Raw genomic sequence first — 17,650 nt, 5'->3', positions numbered from 1 at the left:
TTTCACCTGGAGGGGTGTGCAATACACCTGGAACCGACTGCCCCAGGGGTGGAAGCACAGTCCCACCATCTGCCATGGACTGATCCAGGCTGCACTGGAAAAGGGTGAGGCCCCAGAACATCTGCAGTACATTGATGACATCATTGTGTGGGGGAACACCGCAACAGAAGTGTTTGAGAAAGGAGAGAGAATAATCCAAATTCTCCTAAAAGCTGGTTTCGCCATCAAGAAGAGCAAAGTCAAGGGGCCTGCCCGAGAGATCCAGTTCCTGGGAGTGAAGTGGCAAGATGGACGGCGTCAGATTCCCACTGAGGTCATCAATAAGATCACTGCGATGTCTCCACCAACCAACAAGAAGGAAACACAAGCTTTCCTAGGCGCCATAGGTTTCTGGAGGATGCACATTCCTGAGTACAGCCGGATTGTGAGCCCTCTCTACCTGGTTACCCGCAAGAAGAACGATTTCCACTGGGGCCCAGAACAACAGCAAGCCTTTGCCCAGATCAAGCAGGAAATCGCTCACGCCGTAGCCCTTGGCCCAGTCAGGACAGGACCAGAGGTGAAGAACGTGCTCTACTCTGCAGCCGGGAGCCATGGTCTGTCCCGGAGCCTCTGGCAGAAGGTGTCTGGTGAGACTCGGGGCCGACCGCTGCGATTCTGGAGCCGAAGCTACAGAGGGTCCGAAGCCAACTACACTCCCACAGAGAAAGAAATCTTGGCAGCCTATGAAGGAGTCCAAGCTGCCTCAGAGGTAATTGGAACTGAGGCACAACTCCTCCTGGCACCCCGACTACCGGTGCTGGGGTGGATGTTCAAAGGAAAGGTTCCCTCCACGCATCACGCCACTGATGCTACTTGGAGCAAATGGATCGCCCTCATCACGCAGCGCGCCCGAATTGGAAACCCAAGTCGCCCTGGGATCTTGGAAATAATTACGAACTGGCCAGAAGGTGAGACTTTTGGGTTATCTTCTGAAGAAGAAGAGGAGCAGGTGACGCGTGCCGAAGAAGCCCCACCATACAACGAGCTACCAGAGAGTGAAAGACAATATGCCCTCTTCACTGATGGTTCCTGCCGAATTGTAGGCGCTAGCCGGAAATGGAAAGCCGCTGTATGGAGCCCCACACGACAAGTTGCACAGGCTACGGAAGGAGAAGGTGGATCGAGCCAATTTGCTGAACTCAAAGCCGTTCAATTAGCTCTGGACATTGCTGAAAGAGAGAAGTGGCCAAAGCTCTACCTTTACACTGATTCATGGATGGTAGCCAATGCTCTGTGGGGTTGGCTGGAAAGGTGGAATAAGGCAAAATGGCAGCGCAGAGGAAAACCAATCTGGGCTGCTGAGGAGTGGAAAGACATTGCCGCTCGAGTAGAGAAGCTATCTGTGAAGGCCCGTCATGTAGATGCTCACATTCCCAAGAGCCGGGCTAACGAAGAACATCGTAATAACAAGCAGGTAGATCAGGCTGCGAAAATAGAGGTGTCCCAGATAGACTTGGATTGGCAACATAAAGGAGAGCTGTTCCTAGCTCGATGGGCCCATGATGCCTCAGGCCATCAGGGCAGAGATGCCACCTATAAGTGGGCACGAGACCGAGGGGTGGATCTGACCATGGCCAGTATCTCCCAGGTCATCCATGACTGTGAGACATGCGCTGCGATCAAGCAGACCAAGCGGGTGAAGCCCCTGTGGTATGGTGGGCGGTGGTCCAAATACAAGTATGGGGAGGCCTGGCAGATTGACTACATCACACTGCCTCAAACCCGCCAAGGCAAGCGCCACGTGCTCACGATGGTAGAAGCCACCACAGGATGGCTGGAGACCTACCCTGTGCCTCACGCTACGGCCCGGAACACCATCCTGGGCCTCGAAAAGCAAGTCCTTTGGAGGCATGGTACCCCTGAGAGAATTGAATCTGACAATGGGACTCACTTCAAGAACAGCCTTATAAACACCTGGGCTAGAGAACATGGCATTGAGTGGGTGTACCACATCCCTTACCATGCACCAGCAGCTGGGAAGGTTGAGCGGTGTAATGGACTGCTTAAAACCACCTTGAAGGCACTGGGTGGGGGGACTTTCAAAAACTGGGAGGTGCATTTAGCAAGAGCCACCTGGTTGTTTAACACCCGAGGCTCCACCAGCCGAGCAGGCCCTGCCCAATCCGAACCCCTACAAACAACAGATGGGGATAAGGTTCCAGTGGTGCACGTGAGAGGTATGCTTGGAAAAACTGTTTGGGTAAAGTCTGCCTTGAGCAAAGACAAACCCATCCGTGGGGTTGTTTTTGCTCAGGGACCAGGTTGTACCTGGTGGGTGATGCAAAGGGATGGAGAGACCCGATGCATACCGCAAGGGGACCTTGTTTTAGGGTGAACTACCCATGGCTCTGCACTTGTATCAGTATCAGCATGTACATATGTATATAATTTGGGTGATGCATGTATTTATATGGTTAAAAAGGTTAAGTTTCATGTAACATGTTAGTATGGGAAAAAATTCGGGGTGGATAATGTTGGGGTTTTAGTTTTGTCCTAGTTTTTTTCTGTTAGAGGAATTTTCTCCCATATGCATGTTGCTAGGGGACAAATGACTATACTTAAGAAAGACAAAGCAGCCCGTTTTGGGGGGTGGGGTGGGCCTGGCTACTTTTTGTTTCACCTGGGCGTGTTGGGAGTTCGCTCTCAGCGTCTGGAGAGAGAAGCCGCGGAGAGAAGAGCTGCTGGTTCCCCTTTTTCGGCGTCTTTCCTTTCTGCTGGAAACAACACCGGGATCCCAAGGCTGTTTTCCCTGCCCTGCTGGAGGCTGGGGCTGTGGCCGCCCTGCACCGCTGTTGTTTCGAGCCTTCGCTACGCTGTAGCCGTGCTCACCCTGCCTGCCTGGAGCCCCGGGGAGTTCCCCTTTTGGATACATCTCGTCTGCCACCCAGGATTTGTGTTTGTGCCTGCCGCTCCGGCCTTGCCATTTCCAGCCTGCTGTTCCGGGAATCCAGGACCGGCTGCCCAGGGTTTGTGAAGCCTTCGTTCCACCCTTCCCCGGGATCCCAGGCTGCCAGTGCCGCGTGTTCCCCGAGCTCGCTCCGGAGCGCCCCCTGCAGCCGCGGGGGAACCATCGCACCTGCCCTGCTCACCGGGAGCCGCCAGCGATCCCTGCCGGCTGCGAGCGGAACTGCACCCGAGGGGGAGTAGCCTGACAGCCGAGAAGGCTGGGACTGGGTTTGTGTTTGCTGTTATTGTCATAGTTGTTGTTGTTTTGTTCGACTGGTTATCTATCTATCTATCTATCTATCTATCTATCTATCGTAAAGAACTGTTATTCCTATTTCCCACATCTTTGCCTAAAGACCCTTGATTTCAAAATCATAATAACTCAGGGGGAAAGGGGTTATATCTGCCACTTCAAGGGGGGCTTCTGCCTTCCTTAGCAGACACCTGTCTTTCAAACCGAGACAGATTTTGGCGCCCAACCGTGGGGCCTGAGGGCATTAAGAGAGAGAGGTGAAAAAGGAATAACAGTTCCTGGATAACTTAATTTGGTGTGTTGGATATAGGAACCTTGGTAGGCAGCACTATGTGGTCTACTTTGCCCTGGTTCGGGTGGCATGTGGCCGTGGCTATATTCTTCCCCTTTGCAGCTCCTTACTTGAATATGGGTCCTCTGACTAAGGCTACCATTGCCGTTATCCAGCTTGCGCTATGGGTCGAGAAGGTGAGGAATTCATGGGTTTTTAACTTCCTCCGGAATGTGGGCACGTGGATAAACGGCTATCACACACTGAGCGCATGTTTCTGGGGTTATGTTAACAATGGTACTATTTCAGCTGGTGGGGGGGTCCGTGGCTCTGACCCAGGAAGAGGTGACTGGTCCGGAGAGATGGTCCCGGAAGGGATCGCCTTCCCGAGGCCCAGTGTCTTCCTCTCAGCTGCTGGCAAAGGAGGGCCCTTGCAGAGGCTATCAGCTCTTTAGTGATTATCAGCTCGTGATTCCAGCTCAGCTCTGCAGGGCATCCTCCAGGCCAAACCAGACCAGAGAGAGACGAGAGGCCCGTGTGGCTGGTTCCGCACAGAGGTAGCTTTATTGTTGGTTCCCTCCGGCGAAGGGGAAAATCCAGGGACGAGCTCTCCCCCTCCCACAGAGCTAGGTGGCTTTTATAGGGATACAGGGGATCAGCGGGGGACCAATGGGTTACAGAGGGTCTGGGACAGACCAATGGGTTACAGAGGGTCTGGGACGGACCAATGGGTTACAGAGGGTCTGGGACGGACCAATGGGTTACAGAAAGATCTGCATAGTGTCTCTCAAAGGATTGTGGGTCCACTTTTCCTCGCCATGACCCAAGAAGCGGCTGCCCCTTTCAGGGAGTCCTGCTGGGCGATTGCAAAATCTCTTGTCTCAGCAGAGATCCCTCCAGGGCGAGGGCTGGGCATATCCCACATGGTACCTTCTGTGAGGAAATGACACCAGGGGAAGTTTTCCCCCAACCCCTCAACCAGTTCTTTGGACCCACCCCATCAATTTTCGAAGGGTTTAGATTCCCTCTGAATACTAACCACCTGCTGCTGGTAGGCCTACTCTATTTAGCATTCAAGGATAAGTTGAGATTGGCTTGGATAACTACCCAGACACCAGCCCCAGACACTAGAGATCCTACCTCAGAGCCTGATTCAGCCCCAGAGCCTGACACAGCCCCAGACACTAGAGACCCTGCCCCACAGCCTGATACCGCCCAACAGCCCACCTCAGAAATGGACTACCCGAACTGGGTGGGGGTACTGGCGAAAGGGATGCAGGAGATTTGCCAGGAGATGGGCCAGGTGCGCAAGGAGATGTGCCAGGAGATGGGCCAGGTGCGCCAGGAGATATGCCAATTGCTAAGGGAATACACCTCCTCAGCTAGTGAAAAAAACCTCTCCCTGCCCCAAAGAGGGTGAGTCCGACGGTGCAGCAGTGGAACCCACAGATGTTACAACCGCCCAGGTTTCAGCTGAACCCCAAGGACAAGTACAGCCAGCAGCAGTCGCCCCTGTGCAAAGGAGGAAGTGTAAGACCAAATCAGTACGACCAGTTAATGATGATGGGGAACCAGGGCCCTCACAACCAGCAGGGGAGCCAGAGCCAGAAATCATCATTGAGTCCCTGTCGTACGACAGTCTCCGTGGTATGCGAGCCGACATTGTGCGAAGGGGGCGTGAGCCTTATACCACCTGGCTGCTTCGGGTTTGGGACCTCATGGGCACAAGTGTGCAACTGGATAGTGGTGAGGCAAGGTATCTGGGATCATTGACCCAGGACCCAGGTGTGAACCAGATATTTGTGAGGGAGCCAGGGCCCCTTTCTCTCTGGGACCGGCTCTTAATGAGTGTGAGAGAAAGGTTCATTCACAAAGAAAGAATGCAGGAGTACCATCATAGAATGCAGTGGAAGACACTCGAGGAAGGGATCCAGCAGCTAAGAGAGGTGGCAGTATTAGAGGTACTTTTTGGGAGGGATGGACAGCACGGTAATGACCCCGATAAGGTCAGGTGCACAGGACAGATGATGTGGAACCTGGCAAGGCTAGGGCCATCGCAATACACCACTTTCATTGCAACCATTGATGCTGACAATAACCGAGAAACAGTGGGCTCTGTTGCCAACAAGCTCAGGAATTATGACAGTATGGTCAATGGTCCACTGAAAACTCATGTCTCTGCTGTGGTCCAGGACCTCAAAGAGGAGATAAAGGAGATAAGGGAGGAGATGAGGAAGGTCAGTGTGGCACCAGTGCGAGTCACAGGCCCCCAGGTCAGAGCCCGTCGTCCCCCTGCTAGAGAGAGAGGGTACACCCCACGAGCTGAGCTGTGGTTTTTCCTGTGTGAGCATGGGGAAGACATGAGAAGGTGGGATGGGAAACCCACTTCTGTCCTGGCAGCGCGGGTGCGTGAACTCAAGGAGGGAGGCACTAACCGAGGGGGTTCCGCTAAGGTGAAAGTAGCCTCAGCCTCCCGTGACCGAGCTGCCAGGTATTACAGACGGGAGGATGATATGTCAGATCCCCTCGAAGGTACCTCTAGTATGTATGCCCAGGGAAAGAATGATAACCAGGGCTAGAGGGGCCCTGCCTCTAGCCAGGAAGAGGCACGGGAGAACCGGGTTTTCTGGACGGTGTGGATCCGATGGCCTGGCACATCAGAGCCACAAAAATATGATGCATTGGTTGATACTGGGGCACAGTGTACTTTAATGCCATCGGGACATGTGGGGGCAGAACCTGTATCCATCGCTGGGGTGACTGGGGGATCACAGCAGTTGACCCTTTTGGAAGCCGAGGTGAGCCTGACTGGGAAGGAGTGGCAAAAGCATCCGATTGTGACCGGCCCAGAGGCCCCGTGTATTCTGGGCATAGACTTCCTCCGGAATGGCTATTACAAAGACCCAAAGGGACTCAGGTGGGCGTTTGGGATTGCTGCTGTGGAGGCAGAGGGCATTAGGCAGTTGAACACCCTGTCCGGACTGTCTGAGAATCCTTCTGCAGTTGGGCTCCTGAAAGTGGAAGAGCAACGAGTGCCAATTGCCACCTCGACAGTGCACCGCCGGCAGTATCGGACAAATCGAGATGCTGTGATTCCCATCCACAAGATGATTCGTGAGCTGGAGAGCCAAGGCGTGGTCAGCAAGACCCACTCACCCTTCAACAGCCCCATTTGGCCTGTGCGCAAGTCTGATGGGGAATGGAGATTGACTGCGGACTATCGTGGCTTGAATGAAGTGACTCCACCGCTGAGCGCTGCTGTGCCCGACATGTTGGAGCTCCAGTATGAGCTGGAGTCCAAAGCAGCAAAGTGGTATGCCACTATTGACATTGCCAATGCATTTTTCTCCATTCCTTTGGCAGCAGAGTGCAGGCCTCAGTTTGCTTTCACCTGGAGGGGTGTGCAATACACCTGGAACCGACTGCCCCAGGGGTGGAAGCACAGTCCCACCATCTGCCATGGACTGATCCAGGCTGCACTGGAAAAGGGTGAGGCCCCAGAACATCTGCAGTACATTGATGACATCATTGTGTGGGGGAACACCGCAACAGAAGTGTTTGAGAAAGGAGAGAGAATAATCCAAATTCTCCTAAAAGCTGGTTTCGCCATCAAGAAGAGCAAAGTCAAGGGGCCTGCCCGAGAGATCCAGTTCCTGGGAGTGAAGTGGCAAGATGGACGGCGTCAGATTCCCACTGAGGTCATCAATAAGATCACTGCGATGTCTCCACCAACCAACAAGAAGGAAACACAAGCTTTCCTAGGCGCCATAGGTTTCTGGAGGATGCACATTCCTGAGTACAGCCGGATTGTGAGCCCTCTCTACCTGGTTACCCGCAAGAAGAACGATTTCCACTGGGGCCCAGAACAACAGCAAGCCTTTGCCCAGATCAAGCAGGAAATCGCTCACGCCGTAGCCCTTGGCCCAGTCAGGACAGGACCAGAGGTGAAGAACGTGCTCTACTCTGCAGCCGGGAGCCATGGTCTGTCCCGGAGCCTCTGGCAGAAGGTGTCTGGTGAGACTCGGGGCCGACCGCTGCGATTCTGGAGCCGAAGCTACAGAGGGTCCGAAGCCAACTACACTCCCACAGAGAAAGAAATCTTGGCAGCCTATGAAGGAGTCCAAGCTGCCTCAGAGGTAATTGGAACTGAGGCACAACTCCTCCTGGCACCCCGACTACCGGTGCTGGGGTGGATGTTCAAAGGAAAGGTTCCCTCCACGCATCACGCCACTGATGCTACTTGGAGCAAATGGATCGCCCTCATCACGCAGCGCGCCCGAATTGGAAACCCAAGTCGCCCTGGGATCTTGGAAATAATTACGAACTGGCCAGAAGGTGAGACTTTTGGGTTATCTTCTGAAGAAGAAGAGGAGCAGGTGACGCGTGCCGAAGAAGCCCCACCATACAACGAGCTACCAGAGAGTGAAAGACAATATGCCCTCTTCACTGATGGTTCCTGCCGAATTGTAGGCGCTAGCCGGAAATGGAAAGCCGCTGTATGGAGCCCCACACGACAAGTTGCACAGGCTACGGAAGGAGAAGGTGGATCGAGCCAATTTGCTGAACTCAAAGCCGTTCAATTAGCTCTGGACATTGCTGAAAGAGAGAAGTGGCCAAAGCTCTACCTTTACACTGATTCATGGATGGTAGCCAATGCTCTGTGGGGTTGGCTGGAAAGGTGGAATAAGGCAAAATGGCAGCGCAGAGGAAAACCAATCTGGGCTGCTGAGGAGTGGAAAGACATTGCCGCTCGAGTAGAGAAGCTATCTGTGAAGGCCCGTCATGTAGATGCTCACATTCCCAAGAGCCGGGCTAACGAAGAACATCGTAATAACAAGCAGGTAGATCAGGCTGCGAAAATAGAGGTGTCCCAGATAGACTTGGATTGGCAACATAAAGGAGAGCTGTTCCTAGCTCGATGGGCCCATGATGCCTCAGGCCATCAGGGCAGAGATGCCACCTATAAGTGGGCACGAGACCGAGGGGTGGATCTGACCATGGCCAGTATCTCCCAGGTCATCCATGACTGTGAGACATGCGCTGCGATCAAGCAGACCAAGCGGGTGAAGCCCCTGTGGTATGGTGGGCGGTGGTCCAAATACAAGTATGGGGAGGCCTGGCAGATTGACTACATCACACTGCCTCAAACCCGCCAAGGCAAGCGCCACGTGCTCACGATGGTAGAAGCCACCACAGGATGGCTGGAGACCTACCCTGTGCCTCACGCTACGGCCCGGAACACCATCCTGGGCCTCGAAAAGCAAGTCCTTTGGAGGCATGGTACCCCTGAGAGAATTGAATCTGACAATGGGACTCACTTCAAGAACAGCCTTATAAACACCTGGGCTAGAGAACATGGCATTGAGTGGGTGTACCACATCCCTTACCATGCACCAGCAGCTGGGAAGGTTGAGCGGTGTAATGGACTGCTTAAAACCACCTTGAAGGCACTGGGTGGGGGGACTTTCAAAAACTGGGAGGTGCATTTAGCAAGAGCCACCTGGTTGTTTAACACCCGAGGCTCCACCAGCCGAGCAGGCCCTGCCCAATCCGAACCCCTACAAACAACAGATGGGGATAAGGTTCCAGTGGTGCACGTGAGAGGTATGCTTGGAAAAACTGTTTGGGTAAAGTCTGCCTTGAGCAAAGACAAACCCATCCGTGGGGTTGTTTTTGCTCAGGGACCAGGTTGTACCTGGTGGGTGATGCAAAGGGATGGAGAGACCCGATGCATACCGCAAGGGGACCTTGTTTTAGGGTGAACTACCCATGGCTCTGCACTTGTATCAGTATCAGCATGTACATATGTATATAATTTGGGTGATGCATGTATTTATATGGTTAAAAAGGTTAAGTTTCATGTAACATGTTAGTATGGGAAAAAATTCGGGGTGGATAATGTTGGGGTTTTAGTTTTGTCCTAGTTTTTTTCTGTTAGAGGAATTTTCTCCCATATGCATGTTGCTAGGGGACAAATGACTATACTTAAGAAAGACAAAGCAGCCCGTTTTGGGGGGTGGGGTGGGCCTGGCTACTTTTTGTTTCACCTGGGCGTGTTGGGAGTTCGCTCTCAGCGTCTGGAGAGAGAAGCCGCGGAGAGAAGAGCTGCTGGTTCCCCTTTTTCGGCGTCTTTCCTTTCTGCTGGAAACAACACCGGGATCCCAAGGCTGTTTTCCCTGCCCTGCTGGAGGCTGGGGCTGTGGCCGCCCTGCACCGCTGTTGTTTCGAGCCTTCGCTACGCTGTAGCCGTGCTCACCCTGCCTGCCTGGAGCCCCGGGGGTTCCCCTTTTGGATACATCTCGTCTGCCACCCAGGATTTGTGTTTGTGCCTGCCGCTCCGGCCTTGCCATTTCCAGCCTGCTGTTCCGGGAATCCAGGACCGGCTGCCCAGGGTTTGTGAAGCCTTCGTTCCACCCTTCCCCGGGATCCCAGGCTGCCAGTGCCGCGTGTTCCCCGAGCTCGCTCCGGAGCGCCCCCTGCAGCCGCAGGGGAACCATCGCACCTGCCCTGCTCACCGGGAGCCGCCAGCGATCCCTGCCGGCTGCGAGCGGAACTGCACCCGAGGGGGAGTAGCCTGACAGCCGAGAAGGCTGGGACTGGGTTTGTGTTTGCTGTTATTGTCATAGTTGTTGTTGTTTTGTTCGACTGGTTATCTATCTATCTATCTATCTATCTATCTATCTATCGTAAAGAACTGTTATTCCTATTTCCCACATCTTTGCCTAAAGACCCTTGATTTCAAAATCATAATAACTCAGGGGGAAAGGGGTTATATCTGCCACTTCAAGGGGGGCTTCTGCCTTCCTTAGCAGACACCTGTCTTTCAAACCGAGACAGATTTTGGCGCCCAACCGTGGGGCCTGAGGGCATTAAGAGAGAGAGGTGAAAAAGGAATAACAGTTCCTGGATAACTTAATTTGGTGTGTTGGATATAGGAACCTTGGTAGGCAGCACTATGTGGTCTACTTTGCCCTGGTTCGGGTGGCATGTGGCCGTGGCTATATTCTTCCCCTTTGCAGCTCCTTACTTGAATATGGGTCCTCTGACTAAGGCTACCATTGCCGTTATCCAGCTTGCGCTATGGGTCGAGAAGGTGAGGAATTCATGGGTTTTTAACTTCCTCCGGAATGTGGGCACGTGGATAAACGGCTATCACACACTGAGCGCATGTTTCTGGGGTTATGTTAACAATGGTACTATTTCAGCTGGTGGGGGGGTCCGTGGCTCTGACCCAGGAAGAGGTGACTGGTCCGGAGAGATGGTCCCGGAAGGGATCGCCTTCCCGAGGCCCAGTGTCTTCCTCTCAGCTGCTGGCAAAGGAGGGCCCTTGCAGAGGCTATCAGCTCTTTAGTGATTATCAGCTCGTGATTCCAGCTCAGCTCTGCAGGGCATCCTCCAGGCCAAACCAGACCAGAGAGAGACGAGAGGCCCGTGTGGCTGGTTCCGCACAGAGGTAGCTTTATTGTTGGTTCCCTCCGGCGAAGGGGAAAATCCAGGGACGAGCTCTCCCCCTCCCACAGAGCTAGGTGGCTTTTATAGGGATACAGGGGATCAGCGGGGGACCAATGGGTTACAGAGGGTCTGGGACAGACCAATGGGTTACAGAGGGTCTGGGACGGACCAATGGGTTACAGAGGGTCTGGGACGGACCAATGGGTTACAGAAAGATCTGCATAGTGTCTCTCAAAGGATTGTGGGTCCACTTTTCCTCGCCATGACCCAAGAAGCGGCTGCCCCTTTCAGGGAGTCCTGCTGGGCGATTGCAAAATCTCTTGTCTCAGCAGAGATCCCTCCAGGGCGAGGGCTGGGCATATCCCACATGGTACCTTCTGTGAGGAAATGACACCAGGGGAAGTTTTCCCCCAACCCCTCAACCAGTTCTTTGGACCCACCCCATCAATTTTCGAAGGGTTTAGATTCCCTCTGAATACTAACCACCTGCTGCTGGTAGGCCTACTCTATTTAGCATTCAAGGATAAGTTGAGATTGGCTTGGATAACTACCCAGACACCAGCCCCAGACACTAGAGATCCTACCTCAGAGCCTGATTCAGCCCCAGAGCCTGACACAGCCCCAGACACTAGAGACCCTGCCCCACAGCCTGATACCGCCCAACAGCCCACCTCAGAAATGGACTACCCGAACTGGGTGGGGGTACTGGCGAAAGGGATGCAGGAGATTTGCCAGGAGATGGGCCAGGTGCGCAAGGAGATGTGCCAGGAGATGGGCCAGGTGCGCCAGGAGATATGCCAATTGCTAAGGGAATACACCTCCTCAGCTAGTGAAAAAAACCTCTCCCTGCCCCAAAGAGGGTGAGTCCGACGGTGCAGCAGTGGAACCCACAGATGTTACAACCGCCCAGGTTTCAGCTGAACCCCAAGGACAAGTACAGCCAGCAGCAGTCGCCCCTGTGCAAAGGAGGAAGTGTAAGACCAAATCAGTACGACCAGTTAATGATGATGGGGAACCAGGGCCCTCACAACCAGCAGGGGAGCCAGAGCCAGAAATCATCATTGAGTCCCTGTCGTACGACAGTCTCCGTGGTATGCGAGCCGACATTGTGCGAAGGGGGCGTGAGCCTTATACCACCTGGCTGCTTCGGGTTTGGGACCTCATGGGCACAAGTGTGCAACTGGATAGTGGTGAGGCAAGGTATCTGGGATCATTGACCCAGGACCCAGGTGTGAACCAGATATTTGTGAGGGAGCCAGGGCCCCTTTCTCTCTGGGACCGGCTCTTAATGAGTGTGAGAGAAAGGTTCATTCACAAAGAAAGAATGCAGGAGTACCATCATAGAATGCAGTGGAAGACACTCGAGGAAGGGATCCAGCAGCTAAGAGAGGTGGCAGTATTAGAGGTACTTTTTGGGAGGGATGGACAGCACGGTAATGACCCCGATAAGGTCAGGTGCACAGGACAGATGATGTGGAACCTGGCAAGGCTAGGGCCATCGCAATACACCACTTTCATTGCAACCATTGATGCTGACAATAACCGAGAAACAGTGGGCTCTGTTGCCAACAAGCTCAGGAATTATGACAGTATGGTCAATGGTCCACTGAAAACTCATGTCTCTGCTGTGGTCCAGGACCTCAAAGAGGAGATAAAGGAGATAAGGGAGGAGATGAGGAAGGTCAGTGTGGCACCAGTGCGAGTCACAGGCCCCCAGGTCAGAGCCCGTCGTCCCCCTGCTAGAGAGAGAGGGTACACCCCACGAGCTGAGCTGTGGTTTTTCCTGTGTGAGCATGGGGAAGACATGAGAAGGTGGGATGGGAAACCCACTTCTGTCCTGGCAGCGCGGGTGCGTGAACTCAAGGAGGGAGGCACTAACCGAGGGGGTTCCGCTAAGGTGAAAGTAGCCTCAGCCTCCCGTGACCGAGCTGCCAGGTATTACAGACGGGAGGATGATATGTCAGATCCCCTCGAAGGTACCTCTAGTATGTATGCCCAGGGAAAGAATGATAACCAGGGCTAGAGGGGCCCTGCCTCTAGCCAGGAAGAGGCACGGGAGAACCGGGTTTTCTGGACGGTGTGGATCCGATGGCCTGGCACATCAGAGCCACAAAAATATGATGCATTGGTTGATACTGGGGCACAGTGTACTTTAATGCCATCGGGACATGTGGGGGCAGAACCTGTATCCATCGCTGGGGTGACTGGGGGATCACAGCAGTTGACCCTTTTGGAAGCCGAGGTGAGCCTGACTGGGAAGGAGTGGCAAAAGCATCCGATTGTGACCGGCCCAGAGGCCCCGTGTATTCTGGGCATAGACTTCCTCCGGAATGGCTATTACAAAGACCCAAAGGGACTCAGGTGGGCGTTTGGGATTGCTGCTGTGGAGGCAGAGGGCATTAGGCAGTTGAACACCCTGTCCGGACTGTCTGAGAATCCTTCTGCAGTTGGGCTCCTGAAAGTGGAAGAGCAACGAGTGCCAATTGCCACCTCGACAGTGCACCGCCGGCAGTATCGGACAAATCGAGATGCTGTGATTCCCATCCACAAGATGATTCGTGAGCTGGAGAGCCAAGGCGTGGTCAGCAAGACCCACTCACCCTTCAACAGCCCCATTTGGCCTGTGCGCAAGTCTGATGGGGAATGGAGATTGACTGCGGACTATCGTGGCTTGAATGAAGTGACTCCACCGCTGAGCGCTGCTGTGCCCGACATGTTGGAGCTCCAGTATGAGCTGGAGTCCAAAGCAGCAAAGTGGTATGCCACTATTGACATTGCCAATGCATTTTTCTCCATTCCTTTGGCAGCAGAGTGCAGGCCTCAGTTTGCTTTCACCTGGAGGGGTGTGCAATACACCTGGAACCGACTGCCCCAGGGGTGGAAGCACAGTCCCACCATCTGCCATGGACTGATCCAGGCTGCACTGGAAAAGGGTGAGGCCCCAGAACATCTGCAGTACATTGATGACATCATTGTGTGGGGGAACACCGCAACAGAAGTGTTTGAGAAAGGAGAGAGAATAATCCAAATTCTCCTAAAAGCTGGTTTCGCCATCAAGAAGAGCAAAGTCAAGGGGCCTGCCCGAGAGATCCAGTTCCTGGGAGTGAAGTGGCAAGATGGACGGCGTCAGATTCCCACTGAGGTCATCAATAAGATCACTGCGATGTCTCCACCAACCAACAAGAAGGAAACACAAGCTTTCCTAGGCGCCATAGGTTTCTGGAGGATGCACATTCCTGAGTACAGCCGGATTGTGAGCCCTCTCTACCTGGTTACCCGCAAGAAGAACGATTTCCACTGGGGCCCAGAACAACAGCAAGCCTTTGCCCAGATCAAGCAGGAAATCGCTCACGCCGTAGCCCTTGGCCCAGTCAGGACAGGACCAGAGGTGAAGAACGTGCTCTACTCTGCAGCCGGGAGCCATGGTCTGTCCCGGAGCCTCTGGCAGAAGGTGTCTGGTGAGACTCGGGGCCGACCGCTGCGATTCTGGAGCCGAAGCTACAGAGGGTCCGAAGCCAACTACACTCCCACAGAGAAAGAAATCTTGGCAGCCTATGAAGGAGTCCAAGCTGCCTCAGAGGTAATTGGAACTGAGGCACAACTCCTCCTGGCACCCCGACTACCGGTGCTGGGGTGGATGTTCAAAGGAAAGGTTCCCTCCACGCATCACGCCACTGATGCTACTTGGAGCAAATGGATCGCCCTCATCACGCAGCGCGCCCGAATTGGAAACCCAAGTCGCCCTGGGATCTTGGAAATAATTACGAACTGGCCAGAAGGTGAGACTTTTGGGTTATCTTCTGAAGAAGAAGAGGAGCAGGTGACGCGTGCCGAAGAAGCCCCACCATACAACGAGCTACCAGAGAGTGAAAGACAATATGCCCTCTTCACTGATGGTTCCTGCCGAATTGTAGGCGCTAGCCGGAAATGGAAAGCCGCTGTATGGAGCCCCACACGACAAGTTGCACAGGCTACGGAAGGAGAAGGTGGATCGAGCCAATTTGCTGAACTCAAAGCCGTTCAATTAGCTCTGGACATTGCTGAAAGAGAGAAGTGGCCAAAGCTCTACCTTTACACTGATTCATGGATGGTAGCCAATGCTCTGTGGGGTTGGCTGGAAAGGTGGAATAAGGCAAAATGGCAGCGCAGAGGAAAACCAATCTGGGCTGCTGAGGAGTGGAAAGACATTGCCGCTCGAGTAGAGAAGCTATCTGTGAAGGCCCGTCATGTAGATGCTCACATTCCCAAGAGCCGGGCTAACGAAGAACATCGTAATAACAAGCAGGTAGATCAGGCTGCGAAAATAGAGGTGTCCCAGATAGACTTGGATTGGCAACATAAAGGAGAGCTGTTCCTAGCTCGATGGGCCCATGATGCCTCAGGCCATCAGGGCAGAGATGCCACCTATAAGTGGGCACGAGACCGAGGGGTGGATCTGACCATGGCCAGTATCTCCCAGGTCATCCATGACTGTGAGACATGCGCTGCGATCAAGCAGACCAAGCGGGTGAAGCCCCTGTGGTATGGTGGGCGGTGGTCCAAATACAAGTATGGGGAGGCCTGGCAGATTGACTACATCACACTGCCTCAAACCCGCCAAGGCAAGCGCCACGTGCTCACGATGGTAGAAGCCACCACAGGATGGCTGGAGACCTACCCTGTGCCTCACGCTACGGCCCGGAACACCATCCTGGGCCTCGAAAAGCAAGTCCTTTGGAGGCATGGTACCCCTGAGAGAATTGAATCTGACAATGGGACTCACTTCAAGAACAGCCTTATAAACACCTGGGCTAGAGAACATGGCATTGAGTGGGTGTACCACATCCCTTACCATGCACCAGCAGCTGGGAAGGTTGAGCGGTGTAATGGACTGCTTAAAACCACCTTGAAGGCACTGGGTGGGGGGACTTTCAAAAACTGGGAGGTGCATTTAGCAAGAGCCACCTGGTTGTTTAACACCCGAGGCTCCACCAGCCGAGCAGGCCCTGCCCAATCCGAACCCCTACAAACAACAGATGGGGATAAGGTTCCAGTGGTGCACGTGAGAGGTATGCTTGGAAAAACTGTTTGGGTAAAGTCTGCCTTGAGCAAAGACAAACCCATCCGTGGGGTTGTTTTTGCTCAGGGACCAGGTTGTACCTGGTGGGTGATGCAAAGGGATGGAGAGACCCGATGCATACCGCAAGGGGACCTTGTTTTAGGGTGAACTACCCATGGCTCTGCACTTGTATCAGTATCAGCATGTACATATGTATATAATTTGGGTGATGCATGTATTTATATGGTTAAAAAGGTTAAGTTTCATGTAACATGTTAGTATGGGAAAAAATTCGGGGTGGATAATGTTGGGGTTTTAGTTTTGTCCTAGTTTTTTTCTGTTAGAGGAATTTTCTCCCATATGCATGTTGCTAGGGGACAAATGACTATACTTAAGAAAGACAAAGCAGCCCGTTTTGGGGGGTGGGGTGGGCCTGGCTACTTTTTGTTTCACCTGGGCGTGTTGGGAGTTCGCTCTCAGCGTCTGGAGAGAGAAGCCGCGGAGAGAAGAGCTGCTGGTTCCCCTTTTTCGGCGTCTTTCCTTTCTGCTGGAAACAACACCGGGATCCCAAGGCTGTTTTCCCTGCCCTGCTGGAGGCTGGGGCTGTGGCCGCCCTGCACCGCTGTTGTTTCGAGCCTTCGCTACGCTGTAGCCGTGCTCACCCTGCCTGCCTGGAGCCCCGGGGAGTTCCCCTTTTGGATACATCTCGTCTGCCACCCAGGATTTGTGTTTGTGCCTGCCGCTCCGGCCTTGCCATTTCCAGCCTGCTGTTCCGGGAATCCAGGACCGGCTGCCCAGGGTTTGTGAAGCCTTCGTTCCACCCTTCCCCGGGATCCCAGGCTGCCAGTGCCGCGTGTTCCCCGAGCTCGCTCCGGAGCGCCCCCTGCAGCCGCGGGGGAACCATCGCACCTGCCCTGCTCACCGGGAGCCGCCAGCGATCCCTGCCGGCTGCGAGCGGAACTGCACCCGAGGGGGAGTAGCCTGACAGCCGAGAAGGCTGGGACTGGGTTTGTGTTTGCTGTTATTGTCATAGTTGTTGTTGTTTTGTTCGACTGGTTATCTATCTATCTATCTATCTATCTATCTATCTATCGTAAAGAACTGTTATTCCTATTTCCCACATCTTTGCCTAAAGACCCTTGATTTCAAAATCATAATAACTCAGGGGGAAAGGGGTTATATCTGCCACTTCAAGGGGGGCTTCTGCCTTCCTTAGCAGACACCTGTCTTTCAAACCGAGACAGATTTTGGCGCCCAACCGTGGGGCCTGAGGGCATTAAGAGAGAGAGGTGAAAAAGGAATAACAGTTCCTGGATAACTTAATTTGGTGTGTTGGATATAGGAACCTTGGTAGGCAGCACTATGTGGTCTACTTTGCCCTGGTTCGGGTGGCATGTGGCCGTGGCTATATTCTTCCCCTTTGCAGCTCCTTACTTGAATATGGGTCCTCTGACTAAGGCTACCATTGCCGTTATCCAGCTTGCGCTATGGGTCGAGAAGGTGAGGAATTCATGGGTTTTTAACTTCCTCCGGAATGTGGGCACGTGGATAAACGGCTATCACACACTGAGCGCATGTTTCTGGGGTTATGTTAACAATGGTACCTTCTGTGAGGAAATGACACCAGGGGAAGTTTTCCCCCAACCCC

At 53.6% G+C, this 17,650-nt stretch overlaps 1 protein-coding gene across 1 annotated transcript in view; it reads right to left on the bottom strand.

Annotated features, from left to right (window-relative positions):
- LOC138102919 (small conductance calcium-activated potassium channel protein 2-like) overlaps positions 1-17,650 on the bottom strand; it is an 827,954-nt gene that overhangs the window by 421,956 nt on the left and 388,348 nt on the right. The window lies entirely within an intron of this gene.

This window comes from Aphelocoma coerulescens (genome assembly GCF_041296385.1).
Source record: "Aphelocoma coerulescens isolate FSJ_1873_10779 chromosome W unlocalized genomic scaffold, UR_Acoe_1.0 ChrW_unloc_scaf_5, whole genome shotgun sequence".
Lineage (NCBI taxonomy): Eukaryota > Metazoa > Chordata > Aves > Passeriformes > Corvidae > Aphelocoma > Aphelocoma coerulescens.
The sequence above is the reverse complement of the archived record's forward strand: the minus strand, read 5'-3'. Positions and strand labels throughout refer to the sequence as shown.